The sequence below is a fragment of the Zalophus californianus genome, chromosome 9 (genome assembly GCF_009762305.2).
Source record: "Zalophus californianus isolate mZalCal1 chromosome 9, mZalCal1.pri.v2, whole genome shotgun sequence".
Lineage (NCBI taxonomy): Eukaryota > Metazoa > Chordata > Mammalia > Carnivora > Otariidae > Zalophus > Zalophus californianus.
Window position 1 is genome coordinate 27,874,316 of NC_045603.1, and position 19,877 is coordinate 27,894,192.

The 19,877-nt window shown below is 40.5% G+C and overlaps 1 long non-coding RNA gene across 1 annotated transcript; it reads right to left on the reverse strand.

Moving 5' to 3' along the window:
* Positions 1 to 611: 611 nt before the first annotated feature.
* On the reverse strand, positions 612 to 9,775 carry LOC113923153. The gene is made up of 4 exons (XR_003520193.2): positions 9,652 to 9,775; positions 8,936 to 9,128; positions 1,323 to 1,445; positions 612 to 791 (listed from the first exon to the last, which is right to left on the reverse strand). It is a non-coding gene; the product is annotated as an uncharacterized LOC113923153 (long non-coding RNA).
* Positions 9,776 to 19,877: the final 10,102 nt, after the last annotated feature.

Consider the following 19,877-nt stretch of genomic DNA (forward strand, 5'->3'; position numbering starts at 1 on the left):
AAAAAAAAAGGAAAACCAGAGTCTCAGGCCCTACCCTAGACTTACTGAATCAAAATCTGCATTTTAACAAAATCCCCACATGATTGAGGCATGCGGCCCAGTTTGAGAAGCACTGTCTTGGAACACTTGGTAGCTCTTTTTGCCATCGACCATCTCTTCTCTTGTATTAAAGTTATTTACACTCTTCTTTGTGACTACTGGCAGACTGTGACTTTGTTGAAGGCAGAGGTTACATTTAACTGCACTTAGCATCTCAACCCTAGGAAGGATTGACACATCTGTATTGAATTGAAGGGAGATGGTAAAAGAAAAAAAACGTCTCAGGAATTGTCATAATCAGAGTGACTCACATGCATTGAGTGTTTTCTCTGTGTGTGATGTGGGGTTCAGTATTTTACAAATCTTATTTAGTCCTCCCAATTACATAGAAGGTACAAGACGAGAAGACTGGGGATTCAAAAAGTTAAGTGATCTGTGCTGGGAATGAAGGGGCAATGAGGCGGCAGCTTTGCGCGATGCCAAGCCTAAGCCTGCACTGTTAGCTGGCTTGGGTTGGTAGGCGTGAATGAAGGAAAAAAGAGAAGACTGGAAGAAAATTCTTTCAAGTCTGAGCCCAGGAGAAGGCTGTTTTATTCTTGATGGTATTGGAGGGATTCATCAATAATTCTCTCCAGGATCTGGTCCCTGAGATGAAGTGCTTCCTTTTAGAATTGGGAATATCTGCTGGTGAACATTCATCCTCAGCCAGAAGATGGAGCACTTTTGTCTTCATATTTTATTGATTCATCTGCCTGGAGATGAAAGGGCAAGAAAGAACGTTTTTGCCTGTGACAGTGGTTTTGCTTTTTCTCCCAAAGAAGCAAAAGGAATTAGCAACTCAGCTAAATGTAAGAGCGAGAGTGGGGAGAGGAAAAAGAGGGGAAAATGTCTCTTGGCTTTTCAGACCCTTCCAGCAGGATGCAAAGAGCTTGATAGATTCTGTGCCAGAGGAAGATCCAGTAACAGTTTAATGGGTCCACTAGACAGTGCTATTACGGGGTGACAGGCAGTATATAATTCTTTAACATGCATGTATGGTCAGGGGCTTGAAATGTATCGCAGTGTTGTCCAATACTAAAGAAGTATAGATGAACAATTCTCCCTGTGTCCTGGGAAGGAAACCGGGCTAAGTAACCCACTGGGGGATAAAAACATGAAATGAAGAGTTTAATGAAATTAAGTCTCTGCAAGACAAAGTGAGATTCTCTCTTAATAAACAAGCCTTGAAATATTTTAAATTGCTCTTAGGAGGAAATGTATTCGATTATTCACAAAACACTCACTTGGAAAGAATTGTCTTAAGCGGCATTTGCATCCTGTCTTAAGAACTAGATGGTGAGCACAGCAGAGATTTTTGTCACTTCTTAACAATTAGCTTCAGGAGATATTTATTTAGTTGAACATCACTGCAAGCAAAACACAATAACAAAATGTGTTAATAATCATTCCATAACCATATATGTTATTGCCTCTAAAACCTAAGGAACCTCTCCAACAACATGCTAGAAGCATATTATCTGTAGAGAATCTGAGACTCTGTTAACATCAGGTTGATGGAAAAAATCCAAACTTTTGTACCTATTGTCAAAAGTTACATGAACAGGTCTCATGAGTAATTTCTTAAATTTCCAGATTAATTAATGTCTCATGACAATTTATTTAAAAATCTGTATGCAGTTATACACCTAAACTTCCATAATTACCTCTCCTGGGATAATAATAAAAAATTTGCTCCTCTTAAACTCATCCCTTTGGTTATTTAGAATCTTACATTCTCTTATTGGATGCTTAGGCCATTTAGATAATGCTTCAAATACAGCATCTTAGCCTAAACATACATTAAATTCTGTTTTGGAATGAAATGCGAACATTCATAATTGGGATTTAGAAAAACTTAAGTTATGGAAATATTTTTTAAAACCTTGGGCTCTGTATTTTATTTATGAAAATTAAACAAAATTTATCATAACATAATGACAAATATTTTGGCTAAGTGTTTTATGTTTACAAAATACTAAAGATTAGTGAGAATCCTCTTCCTGCATCAGGAGGCCTTTAAAAGGGCTTTACATTTTTTCTGCTTGAGACATGAATTGAGAGAAAGACTTCAACTGCCTAACTTTGAATTGAGACTGGCACCAGTTCTTCCACATGTCTCAGTCTCTGAATCCAGAGTTGCCACGCTTGGAAGTGCCTTCCCTTCCCAGCCAGCACTCCTGTGTCACAGGAGAGACTGCCACCATGGTGCTTAGGAAAGCTCTGGAGACTGGCTTCAGATGATAGTGGTGTAAACACTTTACAGTTGTAGGACCTAGGACAAACTTACTGTGTCTCACTTTTACCATTTATAAAGGGAGGTTGATAAATAACATCTATGCTGTAAAAAAATTGTGTGGATTAAATGAGATAATGCAGGTACAGGACTCGGCAGTGTTCTTCCTGAAAAATGCCCCCAAACAGCTATTTTTATATTTTTAAATTTTATTATTAAACAGCTATTAGTAGTAGTAGTAGTAATAGGAGGAGGAGAATAGAATCCTTTGTCTTCATGTATTTATTTTTTTAAGTTAGTCTTTTTAAAATTTTTTATGTATATTTTTTAGAGAGAGAGAGAGAGAGAGAGAGATTGTGTGTGTGTGTGTGTGTGTGTGTGTGTGTGAGTGGGAGGGCAGAGGGAGAGGGAGAATCTTAAGCAGACTCCACGCCCAGCACGGAGCCTGATGCAGGGCTCGAACTCACAACCTTGAGATCATAACCTGAGCTGAAACCAAGAGTCCAAAGCTTAATCCACTGAGCCACCCAAGCATCCCCTCCCTTGTCTTCATTTAGTCACTAAATAAGTCAACTTGTTACCATTTAATTTTATTTTTGAAATAACATTTCATATTTATTTTATTACCTGACCAGTACACAACCATTGTAATTACAGATTGTAAATTCACATAATAAGAAGAAAAACAATCATTCAGTCTTACCATCCAGAGAAGACTTCTGTAATGACATTAATATCTATACATATGCACACACACCTTTTTTTCCATGCAAATATGTGTTTCTGTGATAATTACATTTAAATGTGATAATCACATTAAAACAAAATGCTGTAAACACTCTATACATGTTTGTTAAAAGCACATGTACTGGAATCAAACTGCCTTGATTTAATTCCTGACTTTGCCACTCAATAAACTACATGAGCTCGGGCAAATTATTGCTGTCTTTTATGTGTTGCTTTCTTTACCTGTAAAAGGAGACTATCTAGAGGATCTCCCTCAAAGTGTTGTGAGGATTAAATAAGAACTTATATAAAGCATAGTACACTTAATTATAGAAATCACTGGGTAGGATGCGTCTTTGAAGGATCCCATTGTGAGGACCTTTCACTGGTAAAACACCAGGATCTAGTGCTGATCTGTTCCCATTACTACTCATCTCTCTCTGCCACTTTGATGCCTTTAATTGTTTGCATTAATGGTGTTGAAATTCCTCTGAACCGTAAGTGACTTGTTAATGGAGAATTCTGGCTCAGTTCAGACAAAATGCCCACAATAAGATGATTTCTCCCAATGTAATCAGACTGGGAATAAGAACTGTGTCTTATACTTCTTCATATTCCCCATGTATCCACATACTACGCTTTGAATTTTAAGAATTTGAAAGGGTACTAGAAAAACCTATTGAGTCACATTCACCCACTCAGAAAAAGTTTACTTGGTGTCCTAAATGACTAACTTGTATTTCTTACTTTAGAAGAGTGATTGAATGAGCTGATAATTTTTTTTAATAGAATATTGCTCTAACTGAATTAGAAAATTTTTTTTTCTTTGTTTTCAGGCCCTTGTAGCATTAAATACCTTTTCTTCAAGTTGACATTTGCTGTTTGCTCTTTGTCCATACATCTTGTATGGACAAAAAGGCAAAAGATGAAAGTAATGCCCTAAAAAATGGAAATCTCTCCACAGGTGATTGCAACAAAAATTACCCATGCAACTTTATAACTAAAGCCCTTGATAAAATGCACATACAAAGTGAGCTTTTGGAGGAGTCCTTCTTTCTGCATTCTCCTTTTTAAAGATTAATTCACTTAACAAAACCAACCAGAGGAAGGAAACCCCATGCAGGCTTGAAATTTTATTTGGAAACAATTAGGTTCTGTCTTTTCCAAAATATAGATTGTGCAATTAATGGGGAACTTGGCTAGAGCAAGATTGTTGACAAGATGTAGCTGGAATATTTGAACTATTTTTAGTTATTATGCTATTTATACTTAGTAACATTTGACACGAACATTCACTTACGTGGAAGTTATCTTTTTAAGACATAATGAGGAAATAGTTGGCATTTGTTTTGGGAAAATATTCATTTTTTAGTAAAAAAACGCCCTACACTCAGAAGAGATAAATATCCTCATTGACTTTAAGGGTGGAGAAATTGCATTAGGATATATAACACTTAACTTATAACGCTACATGTCAAACTTACTCAGAAGAAGTAAAAATTCTCATCTACAAAACATTTTAATACTTTTTTTTTTTTTAATCTTTCAAGTATACCTAGTCACCGAAAGTAGCCTGATAAAATTTCGCCTGGTAGAGAAGACTAGGGGAATTGCTTTAATAAATAAGAAAGGTTTTTAACTAATGTGCCAGTAAAAGGGGTCCTTCTAAAGTCCTTGAAAATACTTCAGAACAGCCTCCCCTCTGCAATGGATTGTTTCAGTTGTGGTCTTCCTCTCACTGTGTTTTCCTTCATAGGTAGTAAAAGATAGTTTGCGTTTTCTCCCTGTTAAGTAAGCATCGCGCATCTCCAGCAACTGGGGTATGAAGTAATGAGATGTAACACTTCAGCATCTTGCGGATCCGTTGACTTCCCGTAAGTGAATGAGTCAGCCCAATCAAAGAGAGTAGGTGCTCCATCTCTGGATCTTGCTTCCCTGTACGTGGGGCTCAAGCTTCCCTCATGTCCTGGCTTCCTCTGAAGACCCTGAGAACTCTGGAACTCCCAAAGCATTTGCTTCACTGGGGGGCCCTGGTCTGTGCTCAAGATCTCATCAGACGGAGCCAACTGGGAGTCTAAGCAGGTAACTATGGCTGTCCCCAGCACTACAAATCCAAAAGTTGCCCGGCAGCCCGACACACAACATGCCCAACAAAAGGGGCATAGGCTGCTCTGTTGCTGCTGCTGACATGATTGGTTTAAGGACCCAGGCAAGTTTGGACAAGTTGGGACTCATCGATAGAGCCATCTGCGAGAAGGCCAGTAGGGGGCGTCATGACTGCCTCCCTCCATTCTTTTCTCTTTAGTATTCGCTAGAGCTGGGTGTGTGTGTGTGTGTGTGTGCTTAATTTATACTTCTGTCAAAAAGCCACACATATACATAGCTTATAATCATAGAAATAACAAAATAATACACATACAAGGATAATAATAAAATAAGAACAGTGCCCAGCTCTACCTTAGCCTACCTCATTTCCCTTTTCTAGTGCCTTACCTCGGAAGTAACTGCTTACAAGTCTTTCAACTCTTTATTCTGGTATTTACTTTATTTCTAAGTAACGATTAATAAATAGTATCTATTTTTACAGATATTTCTTGATTTTCCAATTTTAAATATTATCTATTGACTGCCTAGAAATCTTTCAAATACAGTTGTATCACATATTTGGTAAAATCCTTTTCAGTGCTACACATACACATAAGTATTCTTCATAGCTGAGCCACATGGTGTATGGATTCTGTGTCCTTTCTTCTACAATTTTTCTTCCTCTGATGTTAACATTGTCTCAGTTTTTTTTTTCTTTCATTGCTTCATATTCTTTCATGGACCTCTAATAGTCCCTAACATGTACTTAGCAAGTGTTTTCATGGCGGATATCCCTGTACATCATTTACAGATAAGTGGTTTGGAGACAGGAGGTGTTGCATGTCATGCCCTGACATAAAGGGAGAAAGTCCAAGTTCCTTGCTATGCCATGTGAGATGTGGCTCCTGGTTCCCCACCAGCCTCCTTCCTGTCTTCCCCTTCCCATTAGTTTGCAGTCCAGCCCCACGGACTTGAACTTACCAAGCCTGCTCTTTTTCCCTGGCCTTTTCTAGCCCTCTGCTGCCGGAATCACTCCTCTGCCCTCATTATGTGCCTGTTATCCATGCTCAGGTGCCAAACCTCCCTGACTCCTAAGAACTGCCAGCATCCTGCAATGTGCTCCCATAGCACTGTTCTCTCCACCCACCACTCTGTATGTTGATTACTTGATTACCGTCTGTGTTTCTCACTGAACCAGAAGCTCCATGAAGGTGGGGCTGAGTGGTCTTGTTCCCTGAGGAGGCTTCAGTTTTTGGCATCTAAATTTTTGGTTGCTTTATAAATGTTAGCTATTATATGATGGGGTCTCTAAGGAGAATGACAGTGATGTAAATGCCCATGAAAACATTGCAACGATTCAGGATGAGAAAATCCTAAGTGAGGATAATGAATTGTTTACTCACATGAAGTAATTCTGTTTCTCCTTTACAAGTTGCCTAACCTTAAACTGGCTGAGACTTGTTGCAGTTATAAAGTGAGAGACAACATGGCTTGAGATTGGGCAACCTGGGTATAAGAATCTAGGTCTTATCTCAGATTTTGCAAATGATCCTGGGAAGACGTGAAGAAATAAATTAACATCTTGGAGTGTCAGCATGCCTGCCCATGTATTCTTGAAGCTTCCGTCTACCATAACACACTGGAGGGATACGCCCATGCCCAAAGCAGTAGTTCTCTTGACCAGTGAAACCAGAGAAACTAGTGGGAGTTCGGCCTTCACGGAGCCTTCAGTCTAGGAAGGGACACAAACGATCAGCAGCTCAACACACATATAAATATGGACTTGAAGATGGAAAAAAAATGGTGTCACACTGGAGACCAAATGGTGACGGGGAATAAAGAGGAAGCTCTGCATAAGTGGTCAGGGAAGGAGGGCCTGAGGGAGTATCATTTAAATAAAAGTCAAGGAAAAGGCATTCCCAGCTGAGGGAAGCAAGTTCAAAGTCTCTAGGACAGGTGGTGGTTAAGGGGTTATGTCTCTAAGACAACATGATTATGTCTAGAACCCAAAAGGAGTGCCTCGTGGCTGGACCAGAGGAATCAAAGGAAGAGGGGCTCAAATTCAAGTTTGAGAGACAGGGAGAAGCCTCATTATTTGGAGTTGGGAAGCCCGTTCTACTCAGCTTGTGGTCTGAACATGGGCTGCTGGTCTGCAAACTGCTACCTGTCTGTGATAAGAAAAAGAGCTCGTGCAGTTGTAAATCAACTCTGTCACCTAGAACACTTTTTACTGAGCTTAAACACACACACACACACACACACACACACGTGTAACAAGACTTGCTCAATGAAAAAAGGAGTGTGCTGCTTTATATTTATGTTCTGATGTACATTCCTTATCTTGTTGCAGATCAACACATAGCAACACATGGAGCATACACACACTCAAAGATTCCCAGTGCATGTGAATGTGTTTGGTGGTGAGGGAGTGGTGGGCGAGGGGGGGTGTTATGGCATGATCAGATTAATTTTTAAAAATGATTTCTGTGGCTACAGAATCGGCAGCGGAGTGGGAGGAGGCAGAAGAGATCAATCAGGACGAGCATTCTAGCAAAGAGATGACAATGACCTCGACCAAGATGGCGGCAATGGAAGTGGAAGATTAGTGGACAGATCATGATGTATTTGGAGATAGAATCCATAGGTTGTTCTCACGGAGTGGGGAGTTAAGAGGGTAATTCAAACGTGACTTCCAGGTTTCTGTTCTGAACAACTGTTTGAATATTCATGTCATTGATTGTGATAATAACAGTGGAGGATGAATGAGTTTAGAATTGGGGAGGTGGCATGAATGGCTATTAATAGCAGTAGTTATAAAAGTGGATTTTTAAATAACAGGAGCGTTTATGAAATCTCCAAAATAATAAATGCTACCATAGGCCATATTTTTTTCTCAAAAAAAATGCTTTTTTTTGAAAGCAGGAGGAAGAAAGATCAAAAGTTGCGTTGAGATACAGATGCTGGGAGGGGTTTGGCTCACTCATCAGCTGAGGGATCTTTCCATCATAAGTGATTCAACTGCGTGACTAAGCCAAGTTACATAGCTATTATGACCTTGAGGGGTGCTTCTGAATAGCTGGAAATATAAATGTTAAATCCATGAATACCAAGGGTATGCCCATGGCGAGGAATAAGTTTCATCTTAACTGTCAACTCTGATTAATTTTTAATGGATGCTCAGAGAACTCTTTTAAGGTTGCATCTGGAATGAGTGAAAAGAGCGCTGTCATCGATTTTCAGTACGTACCTTGATTGCAGGAGTAGCTGCGGCAGCAGGGTAGGCCTAGTATTTGCTGACACTCTGCGTTTTTCAGGTATAGAAAACGAATTGGATAAATGCCCCAACATGTGGCCCTGGATATATCACTTCAAATACTGCAAAATGGAATGAGCACTAAACTTCGAAAGGAACTGTCTATGTGATTAAAACTTGGAACGGATTCTAAGAGCTGGAATACAGTGTTGTTGCTGTCCTTTCCTTCCACCATGATATTTGAATCAAAGCTGGTTGATAACAACTAAAATGCCTTCTGGGACGTCAATGCACTTTTGCTCTGGGATCTATTAGGGATAGAAAAACAGCCTGATGAAGACTGGGCAAATTCCACAGGTCTGGCTGGGATAACTGCTATGGAGTCAAATCATATGGCCACACCTGGTGATATGGCAGATCATTCTCAATTTCTCCCGTGTTATTCTATGTATAAAGACTGTATTGCTTTCTATTCACTCATTTCAATTTCATTTGGCTCTATCATCCCACCTACCACCTCTGAACCTCTCCCAGCAAATGGAGGTCTTTTGCTTTCTTACCCCAAAGAAGATTGAGGTGACCGTGTAAAGTCTTTTGGGTTGCCAAGGAAACTGAAGACTCAACTGGATCATCAGAAAGTGGCAGCATTTCGGTGGAACACTGCGACAGCTGCTGCCAACCTCTGCTCAGGTTGTGGAGACAGGAAGGCTGACGTATGATATTAGAGATGATTATCGAAGGACTCTGCCAAGACTTCACGAATAAAAATGATAATGATTATTATCATGGTGAAGCAGAAGGGGAATAATGATTTGAGGAAGCTGATAGAGAAAGTCACTTAAGTTTGAGGGTCAAAAACCATGAACAGACTTATTTTCCAGTGAGGAGAAGACACCGGTGATTTTTATAATTTAGATATTTTGTCAAGGAGTTCCAGAATTCACTGTTGGGCGAGAGGAAAAAGAGGCCAAATTCAAAAGAATTACTTTTCATTCACTCTGAGGTGTTTGCTGTGGGAGTGAAAATGAATTCAGATAGCAAGTGTATGCTTGTTTGTTAATTTTCATGGGGACTCATAGAAAGAGTTGGAGATGTGTGAAGTCATCCAGTTTAGGTGGCTTCAAACCCTTGATTCTTTATAATAGCACAAGTCAGAGAAAATAAACTCTTTTGTTCAGCTCCAATACAAAACAGGTAAAAGCGAAGATGATCGTGTAGGAGATGGAGTGGAAAGTCAAGAGCATGACCCACCTGGGTCTGTGTCCTTCTCACCCACCTGATTTTTCCATGAGAGACCTCTGGTCTAAGGACTTAGTTTGAAAACCACTAACCTAATGCCACTTGCACAACTTATAAATGGGGATAAGATGGCCTACCCAGAATCCCACAATTCGTTCCCCGGGGGACCAGGTCCCTGTATAGTGATGTTTTCACTATGTCATACTTGGAGTGTCAAGAACAATCCTCCCACTTCCTGAGCCCCCTCTAGCCCTTCTTACTTCTCATGTCAACGGGGTTCCATTCATTATCTTCTTCCCGTGTTAATCAATAGACTTCTTCCCATGACAATTCTCATGACAGCTTAAAGAAATCTTACTCCACATACCCATCCATACTCCACAAGCCCATGAAAGCACAGTAGGTAGCATGCCCTGTGAAGGAGGCTCTCAGTCCATGACCAAAGCTGGGTGGCAGGCAGGGAGGGAAGTGGGAATCTGTCTGGTCATCTTTTGTTATTCCCCCGCCATGTGACGGAAGAGAGTAATGAGAAATTCTCTGCCGGTCTCCAGGTGACTGAATGCCGTCTCTCTTTCTCAGAACTGACATTGTGTTAGGCCTTTGATGAATGATAAATTTTCACGACCTGTTTTGTGAGATTTGTCATCACATGCAGTTAATAGACTGTTACAAAGCGTAAGAGTATCTATCACCTGGGTAAAAGAAGTGTTCATCTTATATGGACTTGTACGTCTAAGAATCAACAATTTTTAGAGCTAGATGTGATCATAGATAATTTCTCATCCAATTTTTTTGCCCTTGGTATACTGAGGAAGTTGACACCCAGGGCGGTGAAGAGCTAGCTGGGTCTCTGATGAATCAGACGAATCAGCTAGTTTGAGGCGTGAACTGAGGCCTCCTTGCTCAAGACCCATTGCTCGTTCCACTCTTTGGTTTGATTTGACTGAAAAAATATGCACTGTGTGTCCTTTAGTGCAAAATATCTATGTGAGAGAGGGAGATATTCCTATTTTCTTGATGGAGAAGGGCAGACGATAAAGACCCTCCAAGAGCTGGGGTCTTTACGTCATCTACAAGAGATTTGCACCCTAAAAGCATTGTTTGCCGGCCCTGTTGGTCATTTTTTTTAGCGAGAGAGTGGTCAGTGTTTTAGGCTGGGAGCTTAGGCATAGTCAGTGGTACTGGCTGTAATCTTTAGATTAATGATGGCACCCTTTATCTTTTACACTGAATAAGATACAATTTGATCCAATCATTCTAATACTGTCAGAGCTCTGGAGGGGAATTCCTTTGAGCTAATTTGCTAAGTTCAGACCCATGGCTACTGAGGTCACCATCAAATACGGGCAGCCATCAGGCACATATGGGACAATGGATCTATACAAGTCTATCATCTTTCTTGGAGAGATGACGTGACCTATATACGATAATGAAAAGAGGGAGGAGCCTTCATGGTATTAGCTTCATCCTTAAAGAGTAAATTATTGCTATCTTCCTTTTTTTGAAGGCGGGCTGTTAGAGATGAAGAGTTTGCACAGGAGCAGGACTAGCTGAGTCTGAATCTCAGGCCTGCCTATTACCGGCTGTGTGACTTTTGTTGAGTTAGTTAACCTCGCTGTGCCCAGATTTTTGCATCACAGAATAAGTTAAGAGGAATAAATAATCTGAAGATTAAATGAGTGGATATGGACAGACATTAGGATAGTGTGGCATGTAGTAAGTACTTAATAAATATTATATTATGAACCTCATATGAATTAAAGTCACCCTCTAAACTGTAGGTAAACATCAAACTTCTAATTGTTTAAAACTGTGAAATAATAAATATTTGTTGTTTGAAGCAGCTGTATTTTGAGATAATTTTTTATGTGGCCATGGGTAACCAATACACACAACTAACCATGAGCTGAAGTCACCACTGATATGGAAATAGTTTAGACAGAGCAGATCTGATATCTAATTCTTGTTCTTTCACATACTCACTCAATGAGCATTTACCATGTGCTAGGTAGTGTGGACGTAAAGGCAACTTTTAAAAAAGACACCGTCCTTGCTTTCTTGGGAAAGGCGAGCTTGCAGAATGTGTGGCAAACCTATTCATGCAGCTTCATCAACTTACTTTAAACTATGACTTGTTATAAATGTTTAAGTAATTTATTAAACGTCTGTGCTCTATTAAACAAATACACAGACACACAAAAACCCCTTCTAAATGTCAAAATGGATTCCAGCTGTCTTCTTACTATGCACGTTCAGGAAGCTCTAAGGAATCACCTAATCACCAATAGGCTCTTCTGGGCAGGCTTTTCTTGTTATTTAAAGCTGAGTTGGGAGAAGGTCTGCTTTCTGTGACTTTGTTCCCTTTGTTGCATGCCCGAGTGTTACTGATGGGGCACGCCCCAGGCCAAGTGAACCAGGGGTGGAAGAAGGGTAGGGTGAGGACATAAACATGATTAAGACCTGGTGTCAACTCTGGAAGGGCTTCAGGTGGGAGGGCGAGAGGCCAGGATGCAAAAACCAGTAGAGTAGTCCTTGCCTTCAAAGGGTTCACTGTCTTGAGAGGGATAAGAGCAGTAAACAAAGAGTGACAAAGCAGTGAGAGAGGTACAAAGTGCTAAAGAAGCACAGAAGAGGAAGTGACTAAGACAGCCTAAGGGGACCCAGGGAGGCTTTAGACAGGAAATGACATATAAACTGGTCAAAGGATGACTAACTGTTGGAAACAGGAGAGAGAGTAGGTTTTAAGGTGGGGAAACTGCATGTGCAAAGGCACGGAGGCACACAGGTTTGCAACACTGGGACAGCCTGAGCAATTCAGAAGGAGTATGGTGCTGCCCTGTTTCAGTGACACATCATGGGCCAAGTTCCTTAGCTTAGCTGGCAGAGCCTGGCGTGAGACAGTCCCTGCCCACCTTCCATGTCTTGCCTCACAACCACCAGCCACATGGGCTCCTTTTTGTCTTTGGATCCTCATAAGTAAGCATGATTCTACTTCAGAGCTGCTGCACTGACTGCTTATTTTCTCTGGAACATTCTCTCCTACCTGTTTGCATGGCTGACCCTTTCTCACTCTTCAGGTCTTACTTCCTCTGGGAGGCCAGCCCCAGGGCCATTTTCCCTGAAGCAAGTGCCCTAGTATTCCCTATCACAGCACATGTTGCATGGGATGCATTGTGACCAGTCATTGCCTGCCTGCCACTCAGGAATGTAGTGTGAGACCTGGGAGTAGGGATACTGACTGTCTTGTTCCTGTTGTAGCCCTAGTGCCCGGATCAGTCTCTGACACTACACGTGATGGAAATTTGTTGAATGAAGAAAGGAAAACATCAATGAATGAATGGATGAAAAATTTGGAAAGAGGTTGGTCTGGATATCTGCCATTTGTTTCTCCAGGTCCAATCGCCATCCTTTTTCATCCAATTCTGTGTCACGGAAGGCTGACTTGTATGAACCACATCAATAGCTACCCTTTGGGTTGGATTCAGCCAAAAGGGAACAGCTAAGGGCGAGAAAGGAGTTGGTGCCTCCAGCCGGCTGCATCTTTCCCCTGATGGTCTCTCCAAGGGATCTCCTCACACAGTCTCTCTGCTTCTAGGAAAGGGTACATGCCTCTTCCCTTCATCACTTTAAGGGGAGTGCCACCTCCTCTTATCTTTCCATGTCACGACCCTTGTGGTTTCTCTACCCACATATTTGTAGGTGGTCTCTCTATTAATCTTTCTTCAGCGTACCTATGTGTTGATCTGTTTCCCGCCATGACCTGGAAAGATACAAGAGGGACAAGTCGGGAAAGGCCTTGCATGTATTTAAAGAGCTCAGACCATATTTATTTGGAAATGGAGAACTATGAAAGATAGATCTTTATGCAGAGGTGTAACATAACCCAAAGAGTGAGGCAAACACTTGGTTGAGGTCAGTGTAGATCATCTTCTCCAAACCTTTGATAGTGCACCCCATCAGTGAAAACTGTTTGAGCATGTCCTGCTAATATATGCATATCTATTTATTTGTAAATTATATACATCCATACTTGTACTAGTAACCCGTTGCATAGTGTAAAATTTAAAAGCAGGCATTAAAAAGGACAAGATAAAGATAACCTATATTTAAAAGATTTAAAATTGATTTTCAATGTTTATCTTACTAAAAACCGTACCATTACTGATTGCTTCATTTTTAAGTGTCTTGCTAAAATTATAACAAATATTTTAATATACACTTAGTGTGGCATTCATTGTCAGGGAGGGTGCATAAAAATCCGTATTCCAAATCATCTTCTTGATAACTTCAGTTGGGTAGAGGTGGGCTAATCTCTTGTCAGATCTAATTATATTACAATTGTTTTGGACAGGGAGTATGGTGACAAAGCACTTCTATCAAGTGTAATTTTTTAAATTCTTTTCCATATTTCTAGCAAAGAAAACAAAGAAATTATAATAATAACCAGCTACTAAACACATAATTTGGCCCATATAATTTAATACAGACCAAGAATCCGGAGTTTTATGTATCATTTTAATCTCATACTAAAAGAAAGACCCAGAGCGTTTGATACATGATCTAAATAAAACTTCAGAACAATCCTGAAAAACAGCATTATTTTTACGTTTTTGATAATGAGGAAACTTTCTGCAAGCATGGAAAGATCAAAGAACTTGCCCAATAGCTAGTAAGTGTCAGAGAAAGCTTCAGTCCGCCTGTGCCCAGAGAACTTGTCCCTAACCTACCATATAATGCTGATAAAAGAAGAGGGAAATTTGGTCTGCTTTTATCGGATGGCCTTGATTTTCTCAATAAAACAGAAGAAGAGACTTAGTGGACTTAAAAGGCTATGTTCAGACAAAATTGGGGTGAAATGTGCTGATTACCCAGCCGAAAGGCAGAGTACCTTTGAAATTATTATCTTTGCTCTTTTCCACATTCAGATCAAGAATCTGACATTCTTTCCATCTAGTTCACTCTTATTCACTCTTATACCAAATGGTTTCTCTGTGGTTCCTTCCTCCCCAGCTGGAGGTTTTGTTTGCTTGGCATTGGTTAATGCTATACGTGAATAAGAGCTTGGATGGGGGGAAAAGAAAACAAGGAATGCATGTTTCCTTTACTTGTTATTTTTGGTTCATTGTTCCTCGACCCAGGTTGCAAGATGTGGAGGTGAATGTCAAGTAATGCTGAGTTCCCAGAGAGGAAATGGTGGGAGACCAGTCCAGAAAACACTTAAGGGAGGCCGCAATTATGAGATATTTAAACCTTGATGAGAATGTCTATACTGTTAATGGGGCAGAGGACACTAATACCTGCTCCTATGGAGCTATGGGCGCCTTCATATCCATTCAATGATGCTTAATTCTGACCACTCCCTGTCTTCTCTCATAGAGACACGGCACTCCAAAAAGTCGTAACTATTGAAAAGGGTTCGGGGATGATGGGTGGGCGTTGTCCCAGCACAGATAACAGGAAGATACCAGCTTAGAGAGTAAGTGGGTGAAGAGTAAGGCGGGAACTTGGGTGAATTTTAGAAGAGCATCCATGGGAGTGGGGAAGAGCCCAAAGAGTCAACCAGAAAGGAACGAGATGATCGCTGAGTTACACACGGAAAGAATCCTAGCTCTTTAAACACTGAGCTTTCCACATGCTGTTATGTGCCCCTCCAGAGAAGGCTGGAGGAGAAACAAGCCACTTCAGCTCTAGATAAATACATTTTCAAAGATTAGAGCCTAAGGTGGGAGAGAAAACAAACAGGATTTTGTGCCTGCTAGGTAATTCATAGTAATCCACTGGGATGCCATGGGAAATTCAAAGCCTTATGTTAAGAGCGTGACAAGGTAGCACTTTTAATATATTTCCCATTATTTCTGACTGAATAGGTCAAGCGGTAAACACTGTTGAATACTGGCCTTTTATTATGGCTTGGGAAATTTTGGAAAGCATTATGATTCTTTAATAAGCCCGAGTATAATGTTTCTATTGGAACGTGTATTTGTGGGTCTACACACATAAAGACACACCTTGGTGTAGCTGGACACAAAGAGCCACTGCTGTCTTCTTGCAATGGGCCTCGCAATCTCCTGCCAGCAATCCATAGTACGATCTCTCAGGGTCCTGAATTGGAGGGGCGGGTGGAGTATGGACTGAGGTGGGAAAATCTGAGTTGTTAAATGCCATTGGAAAAACCCACTCAACCTTGAGAGCTGTCCATTCTCGCCTACGCCCAGCCCTCACCAAAGCTAAGACTTCCTTCTATTTAACTCCCGTTGGCTCTGTCTTCTGTTTCCTCAGTGACCACCGGAACACCTGTCATGTGAGTTTTTCACTCCAACAACACACTTTTTCCACCCTGTTCATTGCAGATTGCTGGCTTCCCTCTCTCATAGCACATGACCTGCTCACTTGTTTTCCTGGGAAAATTTGTTTCTATTTATCTTATTTATTTCCCCTTGCAAATTCTTCATATCCTCACCATGGTCTTCTCTTCCTTTGTCGGGTCCTCAGTCCCACTGCACTGCTTGTGCCATTCTCACTGACATCATTTCATCTGGAGGTACGCTCGCTTCTTTCCGTCTACTCGAAATATCTGTTCCTCTTGAAATTTCAGCTTTATTGTTCCAGCTACTATCTCAATTCATCACTAACCTTTATTGCTGAGGTTTTCCAAAAGCATATATTTTACTGGTATCCACTCTATTCCATGACTCATTGACTGTAGCTTTTTCCATCCTTTTAGCACCACATATAGAATGGTGGAAAGACAGAGGGGTATTTAGTTTGGTGAAGCGAAGGCTCAAATTTGCCATGCAATTTGTGTTCAAATATATAAAGTGCTCTCCGATGGGGAAAGATTACTTTTCTTACAAGCCTACAGTGGAGAATTTGAATTAACGAATAAAAACTACAGAGAGGTAAATTTTCAGTACAATATCAGGATGTATTCCATTACCACTGAAATTATCCAGAGATGAAATGGGCTGCTGGTGGGGAGCAGCAAGTTTCCTCCTACTGGAGGTATTCAAACTCAGCTTAAGTTGTAGGAGAATAGATTTAAGCATCAGATGAGCTCTTAGACTCCATGTCTGCTTCCGAATCCTGAGATCTTGTGATTATCGTGAAGTCATTTCCAACTTTTCTCTCTTTTGACCTATTTGCAGCATAAGCCAACCCTGTGTTTATTTTCTTGTTTTGTCCATATACAAAGGTAATAATGGTCGTTACCAAAACTGTTAAGCAACGCTGATGTACAAATGTCTAAGCTCTCCCAGCTCTTGCCCATTCCTTTCCACTCAAGTCATCGTGGTTGACAGCTTGAGTTGTTAGGTAGATACGTGAATTTCCTTCTGTCTAGCTGTATATGCATCTGTACTAAAATGGACTTGCACTCTATCTGCTGCTCTGCAACTTAGTTTTTGCTCACCATGGAATAGGATGGGTCGCCTTCCAGGTCAGTATATGTAGTTCTATTTCTGTTTTGATGGCAGCATAGAATTCCATAGTTTAAATTAGGGGTAGGCTAACTTTTCTTTAAGGGATCAGAGAATAAATATTTTTGACTTTGTGGTCCCTATGGGATCTGTCCTAACTACTCAACCCTGTCCTGTAGCATGAAAGTAGCCATAGACAATACAGAAATGAGTGGATATGCTTGTGTGCCAATAAATATTTATTTACACTAACATTTGGATGTCATAATTTTCATGTGTCATGAAATATCATTCTTCTGATTTTTTTCAACCATTTAAAAATACAAAGCTTGGAGCTGCACAAAAACATGCCGTAGGCAAGATGTGGCCCATGGGCTATAGTTTGCCAATCCCCCATATATGTCATTAGGGAGGATTATTCATTCTTCACATCTTGTGTGTCCTTCATGTGGAGTGACCTGCATTCTTCACTCCCCACTAACTGCCCGCAAGGAGGTGGAGAGACTTGATATGGCTGGTGTGCTTAGAGGAGAAAGTGGGCATATCCTTTCCTCTTTTCTTCCTTGTTGGGAGCCAGCTGTCTGCAGGGAGCATACACTTTTTTTGTTCCAAGAGGAGCTGCCCTCCCGAGACCAGCACTGCATGCTGGACAGTCTGTCTAATTCTGAGCATTAGTATGAGAATGTCCATTTGCTTTTCTTATTCAGATATAAGCCACTTTATCCGATATCAACTTCATCAATAATAAAGGTAATTTTTGGTCTCTAATCTTTCTTGCTTATTTTCCTTTTTTTCCAATTGATTTAGACACAGAATAGACATATTATTTATTTATGTATTTTATTTAGCCATTCCTCACCCTTTTAATTTTAATGCTACTTACTCTTTTGGTTAACCATTCATGATCTAGTCTGTGGACTAAGTCTTTATTCTTTCTTGTTTCTCATGCCATGTATAAAAGGGACATGTCTTGTGGGTCTTCTTTGAAAACTCTCATAGAGATGACCAATGTGGTCTCCATACCCTCATCTCTTTCCTCTTCTAGATTTGTTGCCTGCTATTACCAGCTTAATATTCTTACAGCATGGTTTTGAGATGTCGGATACATCATATGTTTGCTCGGAAACCTTTAATGAATCTCTATCAGTCATCAGATAAAGAATAATTCCTTAGATGACATTCAAAGCCTTCTATATTTTGACCCTTATTTATTGTTCTACTTTTAACTTTCATTATTTTAAAAAAGTGTTAATATGTGTGAAATGTTTATAATCATGCCTGGCATATAATAAACCCTCAACACATGTCAGCTAAATTGTTCCATTACTCACACACACTCCAATCACTTTCCAATCGCGGTGACAACTTACTATTTCCAACACAACTTGCTTTTATCTGCATTTCCCCTTTTATTCAAGCCATATTTTTTAAGCCATGATCTCTGCCAGTTGAAATTTTATCCAACTTCCAAAGCCTGCCCAATGTACCTTCCTCTCTGTGCATTATAACCTTATACTTTCAGAAGCCTTAATTCAGCACATGAGCTCAATAAATGGCGAGTTCCTATGGAGTACCGTATGAAGGCCCTGGGACCTTCAAGATGACAATTATTATTTTTAAAAAAGATTTTTATTTCTTTATTTGACAGAAAGAGAGAGAACACAAGCAGGGGGAGTGGGAGAGGGAGAAGCAGGCTCCCCACTGAGCAGGGAGCCCTCTGTGGGGCTCGATCCCAGGACCCCGGAAACATGACCCGAGCCGAAGGCAGACGCTTAACTGACTGAGCCACCCAGGTGCCCCAAGATGACAATTATGTGGTAGAAACTGACATGTGAGCAAAAAGTTGCCATAGAGTGTGTGATGGTTAATTTTATGTGTCAACATGACTGGGCTAAGGGAAACGCATATAGCTTGTAAAACATTATTTCTGGGTGTGTTTGTGAGAGTGTCTCTGGAGGAAATGAACATTTGAATAGTAGACTGAGTAAAGACCATCAGCCTCACCAAACAAGTGGACATCCATCACTCAATCCATTGAGCACCTGAATACAATATAAAGGCAGTGGAAGAGAGAATTTACTGTGGTTTGGTTGAGATAGCCATCTTCTCCTGCCTTCTTCATATCCATTCTCCTACTTCTTGGGCTTTTAGACTCAGACCAGGAGTTAAGTCATTAGCTCCCTGATTCTCAGGCCTTTGGACGCAGACTGGATTACACTACAAGCTTTCCTGATTCTCCAGCTTGCAGATGGCAGAGAATGGGACTTCTAGGTCTCCATAAGTGTGTGAGCCAATTTCTATGGTAAACCACCTGTTATGGCTATCTCCATATATTCTATTGGTTCTGTTTCTCTGGAGAACGCTGACTAATACAGAATGTTAGATATGAAATAATATAAATGATTTCAAGGTAAAGTTTTATAAATAGCAGGGAGTGATTCACAAATTACTTTATGGAATATTTATTGAATGGTTACTAGGTGGCATGTTTTGTGCCAGGAACTCTCTAGTGGTTGAAGGTAGAGCTGGCCTTGTTCTCCTAGGAATTTACCATCTGCAGAAGGAGAGAGACATTAATCAATTAACCTCACATATAATATAAAATTTAAACTTGGGCAAATGTACTGAGGGCAGGTATATCATGATAGAGGAATCTGACTAGGATGGTGGAGTGGACCTGGAGGGAAATGGATGGGTTAGAGATATGTTGTAGAGGGATAGTCAGCAACACAGTAGATGTGGCTGCCCTCTTCATTACATTCCCCTATTAGGGCTTTGAAGGAGGAATTGGGATTCAGCAAGTAGGTATGTGGGAAGAAGGGATTTCAGATTGAGGAAATAATTTATG